Source organism: Apodemus sylvaticus, chromosome 13, assembly GCF_947179515.1.
Source record: "Apodemus sylvaticus chromosome 13, mApoSyl1.1, whole genome shotgun sequence".
Taxonomy (NCBI): domain Eukaryota; kingdom Metazoa; phylum Chordata; class Mammalia; order Rodentia; family Muridae; genus Apodemus; species Apodemus sylvaticus.
In genome coordinates, this window is record NC_067484.1 from 32,484,938 (window position 1) to 32,503,954 (window position 19,017).

Consider the following 19,017-nt stretch of genomic DNA (forward strand, 5'->3'; position numbering starts at 1 on the left):
CCACCCTCACTCAGTGCAGCATCGACAAGTGGGAAGAAACCACAGGCCCTAGCAAGCTCACCTCAGAATCATCAAGTCCTTGTGGCTACTCACAGGACGGCCACACACAGACTTCCTTCCCAGACCCTCCCGGAGCCCAGCTTTCTCTCGTCCCTCTCTTCCCCCTCCGTTACTCATGAAGCACCTGCAACAGGTCAATTGTCCAGGGAAGGTGACAGAGGAAACGCCCTACCTCTTGGGGCTTGCATCCTAGCAGGAAGGAGCAATTAGAGACAGCAAACAATGCAGAATAAATGATGTGTACAGGTTATAAGATGATTACCAGAAGCAGAGAAGAGAGGAGTGCCATGCGAAGGTGGGGGGGTGCAGGCCATGGGGGACCCTTTCTGGGACTGTGCAGTGTACCATGGATCCTCAACAGTTATCTATTTCACTGAGACAGGCAGGCCTTCCCCCACACTCCCCTTCAGTGGCTGGCTTGGTTTCCATGACTTGGGGTAATGCAGCAAGGTGGAGACAGCTATGCCCTCTGGAGCGAGAGATGGCCAGGTTTATGCTCAACTCTGCTACTTGTGACATCACCATCTTCGTTTCACTAACAGCGATGAGATATCTATGGGCTGGGAGGCAGTTCCAGTTTGGGAAGCTGTCAGATTGCGGATGCTGCTTAGATTTAGATGGTGGTCACTGTAAGCTGGCTCATGACTGTCTCTTAAAAGAACTGAGAAAAACTTCCTTTATTTCCAGCAGGGCCGGATGCGTTAGCTCAGGGGAGACTGGAGTTGTGTCTCTACCTGTGGACTCCTACTTGCTTCCCTCCCCAGCATTTATCCTTTAGGTGCAGAGTAACACGTTACCAAGCTAGACTCATAGGGGGGTGGGGAGAGAACCAGGGTTCTGAGGTCACCCCATCTAACACAACTTCATAAACCGGGAGACCAAGAGTCCTCCGTCCCGGGTCCCAAAGATACTTAGGACAAGTGGCTAACTATGGTGGGTGCCCATTTAACACAGAGACGCAGACCCTGACCTCCAGGCTCAGCTGGTACCTGTGGCTCCCCTCTGTTCTTCTCATTCCCACCCAACCCCTATCCCAAACCTCTCTAGTTCAGGGACTTTCCTTCCCTTTTCTTCTCTCCCCTCCCTTCCCCCACCTCCCTCCTTCCTTCCCTTCCGTTTTCCCAGCTTGTCTTTCCTATATAAACCAGCCCTGGGCTCTCTAGGTCCCTCTTGGCTCCAGGTCTCCTCTTCTTATCTTCTTTCCTTCCTCTCCCAGCCCAGCACAGTCCGGACCCTCCCACATGCCTCTGGCTGTACTCTACCACACAAGCCTTCTTTCTCCTCAGCCATACCTAGGAGCAGTCAGGGCCTCATTTCCATTCACCCTGACCATCCATGAGCCAGACATACCTTTGATCCTTTTAATTTTTTTTACCTACTGTTCCCTCTGAATAATTTAGTTCGTGCCAGGGCTTTCCCCGAAGGAGCAGCTGAGAACGTCTAGTTTCCATATCAAATAGATGATTCTTGAGTATCCTCGGGGTGAAGGAGAATTTGCTTTCCCTGGTAAATATCTTTTTATTCTGCTCTAAGATCAATAGCCATTCACCCTCTAGGCAGAATATTTTAGAGCTTTCCCAGGAATGATACTTTTAGAGATTTGTTAAAGGCAGGCTTCCGACCACAAACCTAGTGTGAGCCCCAACTTACAGCTAGACTGGACAACAGGAGGAGCTACCAGGCAGAAGAAACTCCAAGCACTTGGAGAAGTACACGTGTAATTGTCATTTCCTTCCTTGACTGCTTCTCTTTGTGGCTCCTAACCCCATCGTAAGTATATGATCCGTGGACTTGATTAGTATGGTAGTCAGGCCCAGCAGGCTGAAAGTTCCCTGCGGGGCAGAGAAGTTCCCTGGCTCAGACCCTAAGGAGCCCATGGCCTCTCTAGCACCTGTGTTGGGAGTGAACCCCAGAGGGCTCAGTACATATGGGTCAGATAAATGAATGAGTTTCACCTTACAGCCAGGAAGCTGCTAACACTCTGAACTGGTGTGCTCTCAATTAGGAACTTAGGGGGATGCTTTTGATTTTGCTCTGATCATGTGTCTTCCCTTCCCAAACATAGATAAGCAGAGCTAAATATAGATGTGTATAAACACAACAAACCAGCAACTTAATTATCACTCAGGGAGGATCCAAGATGGGGCATCGCTAGGAGGCTGTGGAGCAGGCAGAAGAGGGGGGTGCTGGAACAGCGGCTGTGGGCTGCACCCTGCTCCACCCACTCTTGCTGTGGCGTTTTTGACTTTTCTTTCCATAACTGGGTAAAGCTATGGAGCTTTTCCATCAAATCTTCTAGCCCCGTGTCACAGTCAGAATTAAGGTTTTTTTATGGTGCTTTTCCTAAGAAGGAATGAACGCTTCGTCTCTGGGGACTCTCCTTTCCAATAGGAGGTGACAGGGCCTTGACTCGTGTCTTCTCCTCTCCTGCCCTTTTCTCTGTGTGTCTCAGACACTCATCCCCACCAGCTGCTGTCGTCATTTTCTCTTTTGTAGAAGCAGAGCTCTCCTGGTGTACCCGGGAACAGAGTTACTCTGCCTGGGCTTCAGGATTTCCCACCAACGAAGAATCAAGAAGCCACCTAATTCACTGAAACCAGCCACCAAAAGCAGCCCACCTACCCTATCAGCGATTTGATAAGGCTTAGAAAAGTCTTTGAGAAATGTCTTCACTCTGCCCATTGCTAAAATACACCAAGTACAGATCAGAATTTAAAAGAGTATTAGTCCAACAAAAACTGACAAGTTTAAGAAATGTATTCCTCAGTAGCTAAAGAGATAGCGACCATTCATTCTGAAGTGCTGGAAGAATAAGAAATTAGTTTTAAGCAATGAACAAGGCAAGTGCTTAAACCCTGAATTCAGATTTAGTTACTTAACTACAATACTAGACAGAACAAATCTATTTTAGACAAAACGTTCACTCATTAACCTCAGATCTCATTCTACTGAAAACTTCAACAAAAAACGAGTAGAACATAGAATAGAGGTAAACTCTAGAGGCCCATTACACGTGACTCCTTACAAAGCCAGACTTCCTTGACTCTGAAGCTTTCATACTTCCTGATAATTGTGTGGAGTATTTTAAACCTCCACACTGGCAAGGATCCCAAAGATCATGTCCCTGGGATTCTGAAAGGCCTCTGTCCAGAAATTCCCGATCACGAGCCTTCCGATTCTGTGACAAAGTTTCTAGTCACTGACCAGGGTCAGAAGAGGCTGTTTATAATCACATGTGAGTCTCTGCCTGCAGCAGGCCACATGAGTAAGAGCTAGTGAATAAGACAGCTTACATCACTGAAAGTGGGCTGTGTTAGGTAGTTGTAGCCACTGGTTACACTTGAATCTGCCAGGCACCAGTATTTTCACTTGGTCTGAAATCCCACTGTTCACTGCCTGGGGTATATGAGGTGGGGGGTGGGGAGTGGGGAGGCAGGGCACATCATGAACTTTTCCAGAATTGTTCACAAACTTCAATTTTCTAGAAGGAAAATCAATCCTTTGTTTTCAGGGGCAGGGATGGAGCGGGGCGGAGCTTTGGGGGGGGGGGGGAATGTCAATCAGCACCTCCACTCTGAACCTTCTTCCAGTAACTGCAGTGGACAGAGTGGCTGGCTTGTGCCTCAGCTGGAAGCAGGTAGTTTGTGATTACCTGACAGAGGTTCCACAGTTAGTTGGGTGGATTCATTTCTGGGAACCACTGTGGGGGAGGGAGAAGGGTGATGCAGGATTTCAAGAAAGGAGGGAAACACAGTCTCCTTGGATTGCAGGACTCCTGCGGGGATCTTCATTGGTGTCTAGGCAGCCTTTCTTAACCAACCTGTGGGTCATGACCCCTTTGGTAGTCACTTACTAGACATTCTGCATATTGCATACTTATATTATGATTCATAACGGTAGCAAAAGTATAGTTATGAAGTAGCCACAAAAATAATTTTATGGCTGGGGGGGGGTCACCAAATTGAGCTAAACTGTATTAAAGGGTCACAGCATTGGAAAGGTTGAGAATCACTGGCCTAGGAGATGGAATGGCTCTGGGGACCTGACTGTCCAATGTCCATCCTTGCCCCTCTGTGGCCCTCAGAATTCAAATAGCCCAGGAACAAGTAAAGCACAAATATTTACTGAGTTGAGGGCATGCATGCCAAGTGGCCCTTTGCAGAATTCTGAGCTACCAGGGAAGGACAGAGTCCAAATAGATTCTGGGAAAAAAAAAATGGGGCTTGAGAACACGTGCTCTTGCTGTGACTCCAAGGTGAATGACCTCAGAAACCTGGATCCTAGACAGCACACCTGTGAGTCCTCTGCATAATTACAAAATGACGTCATCAGCAGCCAATTCCAGGGGAAAGATCTCTACCTCCCTACGTAAATAGCTGTCCTTGAAAACCACTTTGGAAAATCCCTAGCAGGTTTAGACAAATAAACAAACAAACAAATATAAATAAGCAACAAAACAAAAAACCCATAAAAAAAAAATGAAAACCACCAGAATGAAATAGAGAAGATCAAGCCAGCCTTCCACCCCCAAGCACCACCTCTGAGCAAGGAACTCCTCGTCCATACACCAGGAACGCCAGCATCTCAAGCCAGCAAACAGCCCTTTGGTATGTGGATGGTAGCCACACTTCTCAAGGGTTCATGGCATGCCTGCCTTGTATCCTCTCCTCTTGAACAGCCCCTGAGACCAACAACCGAACACCACGAGCAAGCATGTGGTTTTAAAAGCCACATTCAGTTGCAATCCTGATTCCAAAAAGTCTTCTTGAGCAGAAAAGGCAGTTTTCTACTGAAAACAGGGACCATGAAAAAAAATGTCTAATTAAATAAAAACCCTCTTTCCCTCATCTCCTGACACCACAGTCACTGGATTCAGCTTGGCATGGGCAGTGAAGTTCATCTTGTCCTCCTCAAACCTCTGACAGTGCTTAATCTCTTTTTCCTTCATATAGATCAGTTATTTCCCCACCCACCTCAGCCAGAATCTAATTCAAAGGCATGTAGACAGTGTACTTTTCAATGTGAAATAAAGTGGTGTCAAAGTACAGAGATCAGACTATAGCTTTTAATATGTCACAGTTCTGATCCATCTGCATCTCTTTAGATCCTAGCTGTCTTAACACAGTGCTATCAGAATACCCATGGAAAGTAACCAGGCTCATTAATAGAAGGCGTGGCCCGGCTTACGGGTACACTACTAACCTAACAGTTTATGAATCACCAGATGAGACGGTGGTAAAGAAACAAATATCACATGTTAATCACGCCTGAGTATTTGCATGCATGAGTAACATACATGAGAAATGACAGCTAGACACAAAAGAACCATTTGGTTGAATATGTTCTGTCCTTTCATTCTGATTCTCTCAAAAAATTATTTTTATAAATTCAGTAACTTATACTAAGTCACATAAGCCAAGTCCTGATGGAAGTAAGACATCTATGACTGTCATCTACCGATCTGAATGTAAACCACGAGTCTCCCAAGAAAACCACTGTATGACCTAAGATGTATTTCACTGGAAGCCAAGGACAGCTGGAACCTCCCTCATTATTAGTGAAACATCACAGGAATATGGATTCAACACACAACAGGAAGGTTTGTGAGTGTTCTGCCCAAAACAATGATTTCTAAATCAGAGAACAATGGTCACAGAATTTAAGCAGTGACCCTCTTTATTAGATATAGAAGATACCAAAAGTAACCTTCCCACGTTCCTTGGGAAGATGAACACTACATTTTTCTAAACCGTCAAGACAGAGAAGAAAGCAAAAGCAGATCAGGGTTTATGTCATAGCCCCTTTCAAGTTTGCCTGCCAGCCCTTTTCCACATGAGGAAGAATCCCACCAGCTCTCGCTAACACTCAAAAACATGTACAATGGAAGAAGCTCTTGGTACATGTTAGCATAACATCGCTGACAGGAAATACGGTATTACGACAAAAATCGTACTCTGCGCCAGTGGATGCCATACACCCACACAGCGGACTTACAGAGGTGTCTTTGTTCTTACCTGTGATTGTCCTCAAGAGTCAAGACAAACAAGGCATGTGTGTGCTGTTGGAAAGTTCTGGGCCGGACTGGTGTTGATAGAAGTCTACCTGGGCAACCCTGGGGCACCCTGCCTGGTCTTCTGCCTTCCTTGCTTCAAAGTAGTGGCTGCAGCACGCACCTCTGTGGGCACTCTGAACACCAGCAAGTTTTAACACATCTGAGAAAGCCTCCCAGAAGCTCGCTGCTTAGGCTGATGAGTCACTTCAGTGACAGCTAGACCAGAATGCTTCTTGGTGGAAACAGGGACTCAGGTCAAACTCCACCCAGTCCCTAGCTAAGGCTAGATTGACTCCACCCAGCTCGGCAATTAGCTGAAATCCTCTCACCCAGTGCCCTACAGTCAAGTTACCTGTGCTTGTTCTTACAGTATCTCCTCTCCAAATGACAGTCCTCAATGGATTGGTGAACCCAGAACGGGATGTGAACACAGGTCATGCAGTGTCTGGTCTGTCTGGCTTGCGGAGAGCACTGGTTCTCTGGGGAGGCAGAGGATCAGCCTTCCACCCTCCACTGACTCTTCACAGCTCACTCAGCTTCTGTCCTGTTCTTTTAGCTGGGCCCCACACCAAACAGGTTGGAAATCACAACTTCCTGCTCTCAGAGAGCTTAAAGTAACTACCAAAATAATCATCCTATGACTACCACATTGAAAAGAAACAGCAGGTGAGATTGGGTATTTCAGGAAAGGTGAGTTCTGACGACAAAGCCACAATCCCAGTCTCCCCCATATCCTCCTGGGTCCCCCACCCCCACCCCAGGTGCCCAGAGCCTGCAGAGCACCACCATCTTGTTCTCTGTGTACTTGACTCAATCTGGGCAGCCTGACTACCACCTGTCTTTGGCTTGCTGTCTACTGTGATAAAACAGAGACCAAAGCAACTTGTCGACGAAAGGGTTTATTTCCCTTATGCGGCCTGACCATTGTCTAGAGGGAAGCCAGCCAGGTATTCAAGGCAGGAGTCTGGGAACACAAGCTAAAGAGGCCACAGAGGAATCGCAAATCCCTGTAAGCAAACACACCTAAAAAGATGTGTAAGGTAGGGGTGTAGGTGTGTGTGTGTATGTATGTAAGGTAGGGGTGTAGGGGTGTGTAGGGGTGTGTGTGTGTGTGTGTGTGTGTGTGTGTGTGTGTGAGAGAGAGAGAGAGAGAGAAAGAGAGAGAGAGAGAGAGAGAGAGAGAGAGAGAGAAAGCACTGGTGGGCTGGATGTCAGTCCTGCAAGCATGAAGACCTCGGTTCCATCCTTCAGAATCTGTATTTTATAACAAAATCTGGGCATGGTAGTGTCTATCTTCAATCTCTTCATTGAGGAGGTGGAAACAGCCAAATAAACTGGAACGTACTGGCTAGCCAGACTAGCTCACTTGGAGACCTCCAGGTCATAAAGAGAACCTGACTCACAAATCAAGGTGGTCAGCTCTGGAGAAATGACTGAAGGGTGTTCTTTGGCTGCCACACAAATGTGTATACATCTGAACACATATGTGTGCGCACACAAATGATCAAAAGCACTTCTACTTCCAGTTAAATGCTACCCGTGGTGGGTTGAACCCTAGTGCCTCAGAATATGACCCCACAGATAGGATCTTTAAAAAGGTAATAAAGTTAAAATAAGATCAGTAGGGCAGCCCCAACCCAATGTGATGGTGTCCTTATAAAAGGTAAATCAGGACACGCACAGGCAGAGGGAAGGCCGGAAGAAACTGGCCATTGCCAGCGAAGAGGAGAGAGGAATAACCAACCCTGATTTCAAACATGCTGACTTGAAGACCTCTAGGCCTGCAGAACTAGGAGGGGACATGTGTATGGTACTGAAGCCACCCAGGCTGTGTTCTCTGTTCTGTTAGGTAAGTGACAACTAGTGCTAATATTAATATGAAGTTTAATATGAAGTATTAATATGCAGTCCACATGGACTTCTGGTTCACAGAGGTGTACTTCACTCCAGGACGTTCCTTTCCTTCCTTTGTAGCCAAGGATCCATCTGGAAAGCTGGGCAGAACAACCTCATTCTGAAAAGGGCAAGACCTTTCTCCATCAAATGTCCCCTTCCACTTCAGTCAAACATGGGTTCCCAGGTCAAATGAAGCCTTCTCTGGAGCTCACAGAAACTAGCTTATTCTGAGCCTTCAATGCAACTCATTAACAATCTCAGAATTAAATTAAGACATTTTTTTAAAAACGTTTTTAATTAGCAGTGGTCAGAAGTCTATATCCAATTCTTTTTGCCTATAGGAAGAAACTAGGGCCCACTTTTGCTTTACCCAAGAATGAGAACCATGATCCTACTAATTAGGGAAACACAGGACCATTCTATGGTCTGATCTCTTATGTTTTGTTTCCCCAAATTTACAGTGTCCCCTACTTAGACTACAGTGAAAGGTGACAAGGACAAGACTTCAGATAACCAAGGGGGCGGGGAAGAGCAGGCCTGAGAACCTATCTAAAATAGGTTAGCTTAGCCTTTTAGCTTGGAGACTGGGGCTGTATCCACCTTGGTTTGCTTTGGTATGTTGTGCACTGTAGAATGTTTATCTGCATGCGTCCTTGCCACTGCCCACTAGGTAGCAGGCCTTCATAGGTATGAGAACGGAGAACAGCTACAGATACTGCTCAATGTCCCCTGGGAGGCAACTGTGACTCCAGATAAAGCCACTGCTAGAAGGGGCAGGACCTAGAGCAGAACATGGTGGTGGTGACCTTGGTGCCATGGGAGAAGGAATCACAGTATAGCTGTGGATAGGGAAGAATGCAAGGAATGTGATAGAAGCTTTAGCATCTCCCCAATGGAAGCCAAAGAGGTGCATGGCCAGCTAAGAAATGCAAGGGCCCTAGGTTTGATAAACAGGAAGGAGCTGATGTCTTCAGACTGATGATGCCTCAGTTTCACAATAGGGCAGCACCTGGAGGAAAGGAAACAGCAGTCCTTCCCAGCATGCCACAGAGTCTTCTCTGACAAGGAGAGGCCCCAGGAAGACCTGAGAATAACCAGGGAAGGACCCGCTAGAAGCCTTCGTTCCTGCCTGTTTCTTGGAGACCGTTCTTTTCCAAATTCCGTTTCAAACTATTACTTAAAGATCACACTGGTACTGCCTGGCTACGGTATAACAGTAAAACGCAGAGAGCTTCCCAGCCATTATGGAAGTTGAGGTAACAGGATCATAAATTAAAACCCCGCCTGGGATGCAGAGTGAGCGCAACATTAGCCCAGGGAACTGAGATTCTTTACAAATACACAAAGTGGAGGAGAAGGAGAAAGAGGTAAAGGGCTTCCCTAGAATACACTTAGCCAGGGGTTCAACCCTCAGGAATGTGCATTTTTAAATTCTGATGTTCCCACAATTCTGTATTATTTGTGATTAAAGGTGCAGCTTTGGATGACTTGCGGACACTTCTGCTGCACTACCAATCCACAGCTCAGGACTATGCATTATTCTTAGACAATTGGGTTATTTATAAGCTAGGTCTTATAAACATTATTAATTAAATCATTTGCTAAATGTGGATTCTGCTGGATGGAACTGAGGTTTTCATGCTTAGAAGACAGACACTTAGGTATTTCATGAAATGAGTCTAGCCCAGTGCCTTCTATCTTTATGTTAAGAGGCACACACACACACCCCTTAAAATCACACAAACACACACACACACACACACACACACACACACACACACACTCCTTATATATCTAGGTCTTACAAATGACAATCAGTATATTTCAATGAGATATAAGGTGTATACTCATGATTTGTTTATTTTCTAAGTATCGCGTGTATACACCATGTAGATGCCCATGAGGACCAGAAGAGATTGGATGCTCTAGAACTTGAGGTGCAATCAGTGAGAAGCCATCTGATGTGCTGATGGGGCTGCTGGGAACTGAACCTGGGTCCTCTGCAAGAGAAGTGCTTGGAAACACTGAATCTCTTGAGCCATGGAAAAGTGTATTTAAAAGATAATTAAAGTTTAGCTAGCATATCCAAAAGGAATAGGAATAGTTAAGAGTGACTTTAGTCACAACAAGATCTTAGGAACATAAAATTTGAATTTCTTAGTATTCCAAAGATAGTTCGGGTTTGGTGTTTTTTTATTTTCCTTTAATCTTAAAAGGATCTGCCAACTAGTGAAATCTTCATGGATTTTTCCCTAAAAAGCCTCCATGATTTAATCTATAATATGTAGTTTCTAAAAATTATTAAAAACATAAGCTATCATGAAATGTTTACCATAAAATACTACTTATGTCAAGTCACAAACCATTTCTATTAATCTAATTACAAACACAGCCACAGGGCTGGCAAGGAAGGCAACAAGGTGGTGACCAAGTCTCTCTCTCGGGCTGTTTGGATTTATAGGATTTGTGGGATTTACAGGCTTGCCTTTTATCTTTACATTTTATCTGCTATGACTAATAAAGGGTATTTAAAAATGGTGACAGGACTGTACTGTCACTTCTTGAAGGATGAGTAATCACATAAGGAGGGAGAACCTAGATGCTTGGTGTAGAAGCCCAAGTGTCTCTGTCTTGTTCAGAATCAGCTACAGTAGCAGAAACTGGGGCACGTGGTGGGGGAGGAAGGAAGGGAAGCAAGGATGACTTGATGCAGGCAAAACTCTTTATGTAATGCAGGCGGAGCTTTGTAACCCTGGGTCTGGAATTTCTTCATAAAGGTGAAGAACAGACTCTCCTGTCTTGGTTTAGCTTACTGTTCTGATGCCTAACTATAAAAGAGGATGCATGTGTGGTTAGTGTCCTTCACAGGTCCCCATGATCATGTTATGCACTTAGCACGGTATCAAAAAAAAGGTTATGGTTTTACAGAGAGGAGGAAAGGACCCCTGGATTCTCCAAATACCATTCAGTACACAAGGCTGTATACCTTCTGTTCAAAGCATATGTCCCCCAAATCTGTATCTCTGAAACCTTTGGCAGCTTACAGATATGTCCCTGTTTGTGAAATGACTATGTTCCTGACTTTGAGTTTTCAGGCAGTTACCTAGAACCCCAAACACACAGACAAACACCATGCTGTTCCCAGATTGTTTGTATTCGGAAGTCTGACCACCATGGAGCTCAGCCTCCGCCTCTCCCCTGCATGACGACCCTACCCCCGGCCCCCACCTAAGGGGCTGTCAGTCACACTCTGTCCTTGTCTTTCACTCACACATCCAGCCCATCAGATGAAAGAGCTCTACAGTCCCAGTGAGCCCCCATCTCTCTCCTCCTTTCCACACTGGAAGACATCATCTTCTGCCCTAGGCTATTGCTACAGCCTTCAGGAGCCACTCTCACCTGTAACACTAAAAGACAGCAAATCACTCCCATTTCTGGCAACAGGGAGGCTCTCAACCATAAAAATGCAAATTCCTTACAATAGTCCACGCACCCCTGAGAGACCCTGCCTCTGGCTTGGCTTCCTACTCTTTATTTAGAATGCTCTCCCACTGGCCTTGCTAGCACTTAAACCTTTTTTTTTTTCTTATAAGACCAATTTCCTTTATGAATGTTGATGCAAAAATACTCAATAAAATTCTTGCCAACCGAATCCAAGAACACATCAAAACGATCATCCACCAGGATCAAGTAGGCTTCATCCCAGGGATGCAGGGATGGTTCAATATATGGAAATCCATCAATGCAATCCACTACATAAACAAACTCAAGGAAAAAAACCACATGGTCATTTCAGTAGATGCTGAAAAAGCACTTAAACCTTTTGAGTTCATTTCCACCTGCCTCTTTCTGAATGTGTCTCCTGAAAGTCCCTCATTTTTAAAGGAAGCCCAATGACTCTTTATGATGACAGGAACATAAATAGGAAACAAGTGAAGTATGGAGCAAAGTGTTTAGATCTCAAAATTCTTTCTAGTTAGGAATCCCATTTCCAAGAAAGAAACACAAAAACAAAAATCCAGTTTAAAACCTTTTGGGTTTGCACAAAAATATTCACATCTTTTCCCATTTTCTTAAAACAAGAACAAAAACAAAACTAGAAACTTCCAGCCTACGTGATAAAATAAGATGCAAAACACCCAGAAACCCGGATGTCATTATGTATCCCACTGTAGAGGAAGTTACAATGTTACAAGGGCTAACAGAAAAGCTCACACTCCCTCCCAAAAATTAAACAGAGAAGATGCTGTAGTTGATACTTAGAAACTTCTGTAATTTTTCTAAAGAGAGGGGAAAACCCCTTTTTATAAATAATTGTTAACTTTCCAAGACACTACAAAAGGGATATACTGAAAATGTTAAAAGTGTCTACATAGTAATATATACAATAAATTGAATGAGTGTGAGCACTGGTTACATAAACAAGTGGTTGAATCCACTTGATTTTATAAATAACTTAAAAATCAATGAAAACTTAACAACTGGGAGGGGAAAGGACAAAAGGCTACAAGCGAGAACTTCATAGAAAGGAAATAAGAAAGCGCTAAGAGTGCTGGACACTTCAACCAATTAACGACAGAAAAGTGATGGGTCCACTTTCCGGGCTGGCAAAGTAAAAGGACTGACAAATGAGAGTAATGCCAGGCATAGGCGACCCACTGTTCTCAACTCAGCACCAGCTGCGAGCTGCAGGAACTAGTGGGCAACTTCCCAGTGTCAGCTCTGAAATGCTCCCCAGATGGTGGTGCTGTGTGGGAGCCTGGCTGTTGGGAGTGCGTCACCATCACCGGGCCAGGCTCTGAAGGCTGTATCTCCTTTCACTCAATCCTGCCTTTTCTGCTTCCTGCTCTCCGCTAAAATGTTCTCATCACCTAGAACTTCACCACTCTTTCTTTAGCAAAAGGGACTAAAATGGCTGAAACCCTTCAGTCTAAAGTACCTATTCGTTAAGTGTGCTCGCTTGGCTGCTGTTCCTTAGATGCTACATACCTGCTTTTTTGGCACAGGTTCTCTTGCTGGCCTGGTCAGTAGGTCCCGGGTATCCTCCTGTCTCCATCTCACCAGAACTAGAATTACAGGTGCACATCAACACTCCCAGCCTTTTTTGTCACGTGGGTGGGGGGGGGGGGCTATAGTTATTACAAGAACTTTACCAACTCAACTATATGCCTAGCCTGACTCTGGGAACGTTTAGGTTCCACCCAAGATTTAAGACTAATACTTTTTTACAGAAACCACAACTACACTAATAAACACCATGGAGGTTTTCAAGATAGGGCAGATGTTCTCAGCTACATTAGTGGGGTTTTGAAAAACACCCAAGCCATTTCAAGTGATGGAAAGCAATACACACACAGGGTCATGGAGAGGAGGGGAGGGGAGGGGAGGGGAGGAGGGAGGGGGAGGGGAAAGGAGGGGAGGAGGGGGGGGAGAGAAATTTAACTAAGTTGCTCAGAAAATCCAAGGGGATATCAGGAGATCAACTCACGAGCACGCTGGAACAAGCAAAAAGAATCCATGGTCTAAGAGAAAGGAGAGGCTTTCTAACCTCAAACCACAGACCTCTGTGGCTTCTTCCTCTGGGAAACCATAGCTGTGGCTGACGTGCAAGCCAGCAGGGCAGCTCAGCTGTTAACTGGCAGGGAGGAGTGGTTAGGCAAATCCTGCTGTCCTGTTCCTTGTCATCCACTTCAACCTCTGCTCCAATCCCCCAACTCAGGACCAGGAACATTTCCAGCTTCTCCCCATGCTTACACTTTGAAGTCTCCTGAGATCAAAGCCAATCCGGCACAGCACTAAGCTAATTCTTCCTGAGGATGAGTGTGTGATATTATAGAGCATGAAAGGTCCGTACGTTGCCATTTTCAACCGAGAGCCATTCATATCGCCAGGATTGTGCTACTAAAATGGCAAAGTAGAGCTATGTATACATAGGACTGCTGTGTGTGCAGTTTCTAAAAGACACCTGGATGAAAGCTGCAGAGAAATCAGTGCATTTTAGGGTAATAGACACTGGTCTGCTTTGCAACAGAGCCAGGTGTCTTACCATGCTGTGATAGTTAGCCTTGGTCGCTGGGGGGCACCTGAGAGGGTACCCAAGCAGAGCTGAAATTCCACATGTGAATACATTTTTAGTGTATCAGCTAAGGCAGGGGAGGGGGGTGCTGCCAATGTGGGGGTAACTCGGGCTGGGCCCCAGATAAGGATAAGAAAGGATTTGCCATGGTTCTACAACCTTCCACCATAAGGTAAACAACTTCCTCCTCCTCCTCCTCCTCCTCCTCCTCCTCCTCCTCCTCCTCCTCCTCCTCCTCCTCCTCCTCCACCTCTCCTCCTCCTCCTTCTCCCCCTTCTCCTCAGTTCAGAGTTGCTTCAGGCCCCAGGTGAGAGAGACAGCTACCCATGAACTGAAGCATCTGAAATCATGAACCAACCAGTCTTTCTTCCATTAGAATGGTTTGTCAGGAACAGTAAGATGGTTCTTCTGGTAAAGGGGCCTTCCACTAAGGCTGCCAACCAGTGTGGAACACAGTTACATGGTGAAGTTGAAAACCAACTCTCACAAGCTGTCCTCTGACATGTGCACGTGCAAACACACACACACACACCACACATGTGCACACACACGCGCACACATGCACACGCATGCAAACACACATGCACATATACTCCCCCTTAGATATATAAATGTGATAATAATAAAAACGGCTGCTCAGCTTTTGGCTGCTCTGATACAGTTAGCATCACGGCCATATCGACTTCATCCTGCTAGCACGTATCATTCGCTATGGTTTCCAGTCAGATGGGCTTCAAGCAGTGGCTCGTTTTACGCTGTACTTCCCAGCAAGAGGAACTATTTTCTTTTTTTTAAATAGGTTCGCTGGTTCTCTGCATTTATTCTCCGTGGTTTACACATTTTGTTTTGTTTTGAGTCAGGCTTGTTCCTCAGCCAGGCTGCAGTCTTCCAGCCTGGATTATAAGTGCATGCCACCATACTCGGCTCGGGCTTATTAATAGATTCCTTATTCACCTTTCCTTTGAATGTGCTGGACTTACCCATTTCTAAGTTCCCGATATGGTCTTGTCTGACTGGAAGCTAAGCAGGGTCAGGCCTGTTTAGTACCTGGATGGGAGACCAGAACTACTCAATCTATGTAAATCATGTATCTTTTACTTGACATATGCCCCGCTGCCTTACCTGCATTACTTTCTGCCCAAGTCTTCCCCTAACAGCATGATTTTAAAGTTTCTTACATTTGCCTCCTAGAAACCGAGTTGTCTGTATGCGCTTAGGGTTTAGAAGACTCTGGGGCTTATTTCTGATAACACTGACAGAATTATCTCTGCATCCTTCCTTCCTGCCACCCCCGCTCCAGATGAAGAGATGACAGAGCCTGCTCTGTCCATCGGATAGCAACACACATTTCTCAACACTACGCAACTATCCATCTATTGCAGAAGAACTCTCTCTTATCCAGTGAGACAGCCGTGCACTTTCTGTCTGGTCCCACTGAATTCTTTGGACCCTGTATCGATACCATGTGGTTTTGACCATGAAAACCTTTCTCGGCATCTTGTGATCATCTCTGAGCCAAATCTGTGCTCACTTGATTTTCTTCCTTCACATTCATCTTGGCTCTTCCCCAGAAATCACACATTCATCCTTTGATATAAATATCAGGATTGTTTTTATTCAATTAAAAATCACTCTCTGCAATTCTAAAAAGGATCACAATAAACTGACTTATTAGTTTTGCGCTAACTACATTCATTGCTTTATTTCTAGTTTCATTCCTTCAGGTTTTGTTTCATATTTTTGACTAAGAATGATGTTGGAATAGTGTGCTGGTTGGATTTTTTTTTTTGTCAACTTGACGTAAGTTATGGTCATCTGAAAAGAGAGAACCTCAATTTAGAGACGGTCTTATCACACTGCCTCTAGGCAAGTATGTTGGGGGGTGTTCCCTTTGTTAATGATTGATGTAAAAGGGCCCAGGTCAGTGGGGTGGTACCACCCTGGGCAGGCCGTGTTCCTGGACAGTATAAGAAAGCAGGTTGAACTAGCCAGTGAACACTGTTCCTCCCTGGCTTCTACTTGAGTTCTTGCCTCCAGGGTCCTTCCTTGAGTTCCTGTCCTGACTGCCTTTCATAAACGGAGTACAAGTGTAAACCGAAGTGAACTCTTTGCTTCCCGGGTTGCTCTGTCATGTTGTAAATCACACTCTGACTGAAAGAAAATGAAGACAGAAACTGCACCAGGAGTGTGGGATGTGAACACTGTGACCATCGTGGGAAGGACTGTGAAGGTGCTCACAGTGTGGGCTCTAACGGGCACCCAGTGATCAGAGCTTAAGGGGCTGTTGTGTAGGGGCCTGAAAGACAAGAATGTTGAGAGCCGTGCAGAAGATGGCTTGTGAAGCTTCAGGGTAGCTTTTTAGAGTCCCTTCAAGATGATTGGGACCATTCGATATTTCAAAATAAGAATCTGTGGTTCTCGCTTGCTAGGGCTGAATAATCTACTCTGCTTAAGAAGAGCCCAGAACTACTAAAGGGGAATTCTTTGCTTTGTTGGGACAATCAAACCCGGTTACTGGTGCTGGGAAACTAGTGGCGATTAAGAAGAGGCCAGCATCACTGAGATAAAAATCTTCTAAGAAGTGGTTGCTCTAGGTAAGCAACCAGAAGCTGTGGTCTATCGAGAGCTAAGGTTGTACCTTGTGTCTGTGGGTGAGCTTTGGTGACGTGTATGAGTTTCTCAGAGAGTCTGGTTTGAAGACAGGGAGAGCATCTGAAGATTGGCATGGTGAGAGATCAGGAGAGTGGTGGATGCAGACTCAGATGCAATAGAAACCTCAGGATTGAAGGAGTCATGCAGGAGAAGATGGGGCTTGGACCATTTGACATGGTCAGCGTACCTGAAGATAGCCCAGGGAGGGCTATTGGTGAGGGGCAGACAAGTAGCAACAGATATACCAGAATTCTGGAGATGACAAGACCGTGGCCTTAGTAACAAGGACAGCAATACCTGTAGAGTGGAGCTGGCCTGAACCTAGGAGGCAAGCTATGTGTCCTATGAACCGCAGGGACACTCTTGAGAGGAGCCAATCGCTTGCGAATGAGTCTCAGACAGAAGGACAATGAATGTGATTCAATGCATAGCGCTGGATGTTGGTTTTGCTTTGTTGAAATTGTGAGTGTTCCTGGGTTCTAATGTGTGTAACTCGTTTTATTTTGCAGGAATCTAACAGCTGGGGGACTCTGGATTTTAAGAAACTTTGAATTTTCAAAGAGCCTTTGTATATCTGAAGGACACTGAGCTTTTAAACAAAAGAAAAAAAAAGACTGTGGAATATTAAAAGTCATACCAGGCTTTATATTGTGATATCAGCATGAGATCTGGGGGACAAACAAGAAAGGCTTTTTAGCAGTGTCAAACTTTTGTGTGTCAAGGTGACAATAGCTCAGTTGTGTCTAAAATTATTTATTTATCAACTTCACGCAAGCTAGGGTCTTCTGGGAAGAGGAACTCGTCATTGAGAAAATGGCTCCTTAAGATTTGCCTGGAGGCAAAGTATATTTTCTGGATCAATGACTGATGTGGGTGGTCCGGGATGGTAGGTAGGCTAAGGAAGCAGGTTGCTAAGCAAGCTGGTGACACTGCTTCTCTGTGACTTCTGCTGCAGTTCCTGCCTCCAGGCTTCTGCCTGTAATTCCTGTCCTGACTTCTCAGTGAAATGACAGGAAACAAACCCTGGCCATGCATAGAAACCCTAAGTAAGAGAAATGGTTGCCTTACATTTCCATGCATTTGTCTTTGAAAGAACAGATGTTTTCTTAAAACGTTTATTGTCTGCGTTTTAAAACTAGCCCCCTCGACAATTCTTACTGGTTTTAGAAACTGCTTTTCCTTAGAGGGTCTTAGAGTTACAGGCACACAACCCTTTCAGTGAGCCTTCAGTACAACATTAAATAATTGTGGAAAAAAATTAATTGTGAAAGAGGACATCCTCGCTCATTCCTAATTTTAATCAAAATGGTTTGAGACTTTTGACTTTTAAATATCTGCTGTTGTGAAACACACACACACACGCACACGCACACGCACACGCACATGTACGAGCGCACCTTTTGTTATTTTTCTTCCTCCTGGTTTGCCTTTTCAGATTTATTGCATTATTAATATCTACTATCTTTATCAGTTAGCTTTGCAGCCTCTGCTGTCCTGGCAAGCACACGTCTCCTGATGCATCAGTACAACAACCGATGACACCTGAGAAGAGTCCCCAGGCCTCTAACTCCCCAGTATCATTGGAGAAGAGCACTGACTACAGTGAACTCACCTTTTAATGTACCCACAAATCTATTGGTTAATGGGGCTATAGTGATGGTTTACCACTTAACTGCTCTGGGTTTGATTTCCAGTGTGGTAGCTCATAAAAATAAAAAAAAATGTTTCAAAGTGTATCCATATTTTATTGTTTGACAATTTCATAAGCACATAATACATTTTAATAAAATCCACCACCTATCTTCCCTTCCTACCATATCGCCTCCACCACTCTTCCCTCCCAAGCTTATGTGCTTTTTGTCTTTCTTTCTTTCTTTCTTTCTTTCTTTCTTTCTTTCTTTCTTTCTTTCTTTCTTTCTTTCTTTCTTTCTTTCTTTCTTTCTTTCTCTCTCTCTCTCTCTCTCTCTCTCTCTCTCTCTCTCTCTCTCTCTCTCTCTTTCCTTTTCCTTTCCTTTCTTTTTTCTTTTTCTTTTCTTTCTTTTTGTAAAGCCTACCAAATCTATATAGTGCTGCCTACATTTGCACTGGTAGAGGACCACCTTCTGGAGAATGGGTACCTCAGAGACTGCATCCTGAAAACTGACCCCCCTCCCCTCAGCAGCCACCAATGGTCGATTGTTCCTCAGCTAGGGTAAGACTTCATGAGCCCGCCCCTATCCACACTGGGAGTACCAAGATTTTAGGTTAAACTTATGCTGATTCTCTAAGTGAGCCGGGAGCC

The 19,017-nt window shown here is 45.0% G+C and overlaps 1 protein-coding gene across 9 annotated transcripts in view; it reads right to left on the reverse strand.

Moving 5' to 3' along the window:
• Nedd4l (NEDD4 like E3 ubiquitin protein ligase) overlaps positions 1 to 19,017 on the reverse strand; it is a 322,257-nt gene that overhangs the window by 159,036 nt on the left and 144,204 nt on the right. The window contains exon 1 of one of the 9 annotated variants that reach the window (XM_052201456.1): positions 13,557 to 13,576. The exons of 6 other annotated variants lie outside the window; for them this stretch is intronic. The gene's annotated coding sequence lies outside the window, so the exon portion shown is untranslated. Of the gene's footprint in view, positions 1 to 6,074; positions 6,163 to 13,496; positions 13,518 to 13,556; positions 13,577 to 19,017 lie in introns of those variants that run through there. 2 more of the 9 variants (XM_052201457.1, XM_052201454.1) reach the window with 2 other exon arrangements.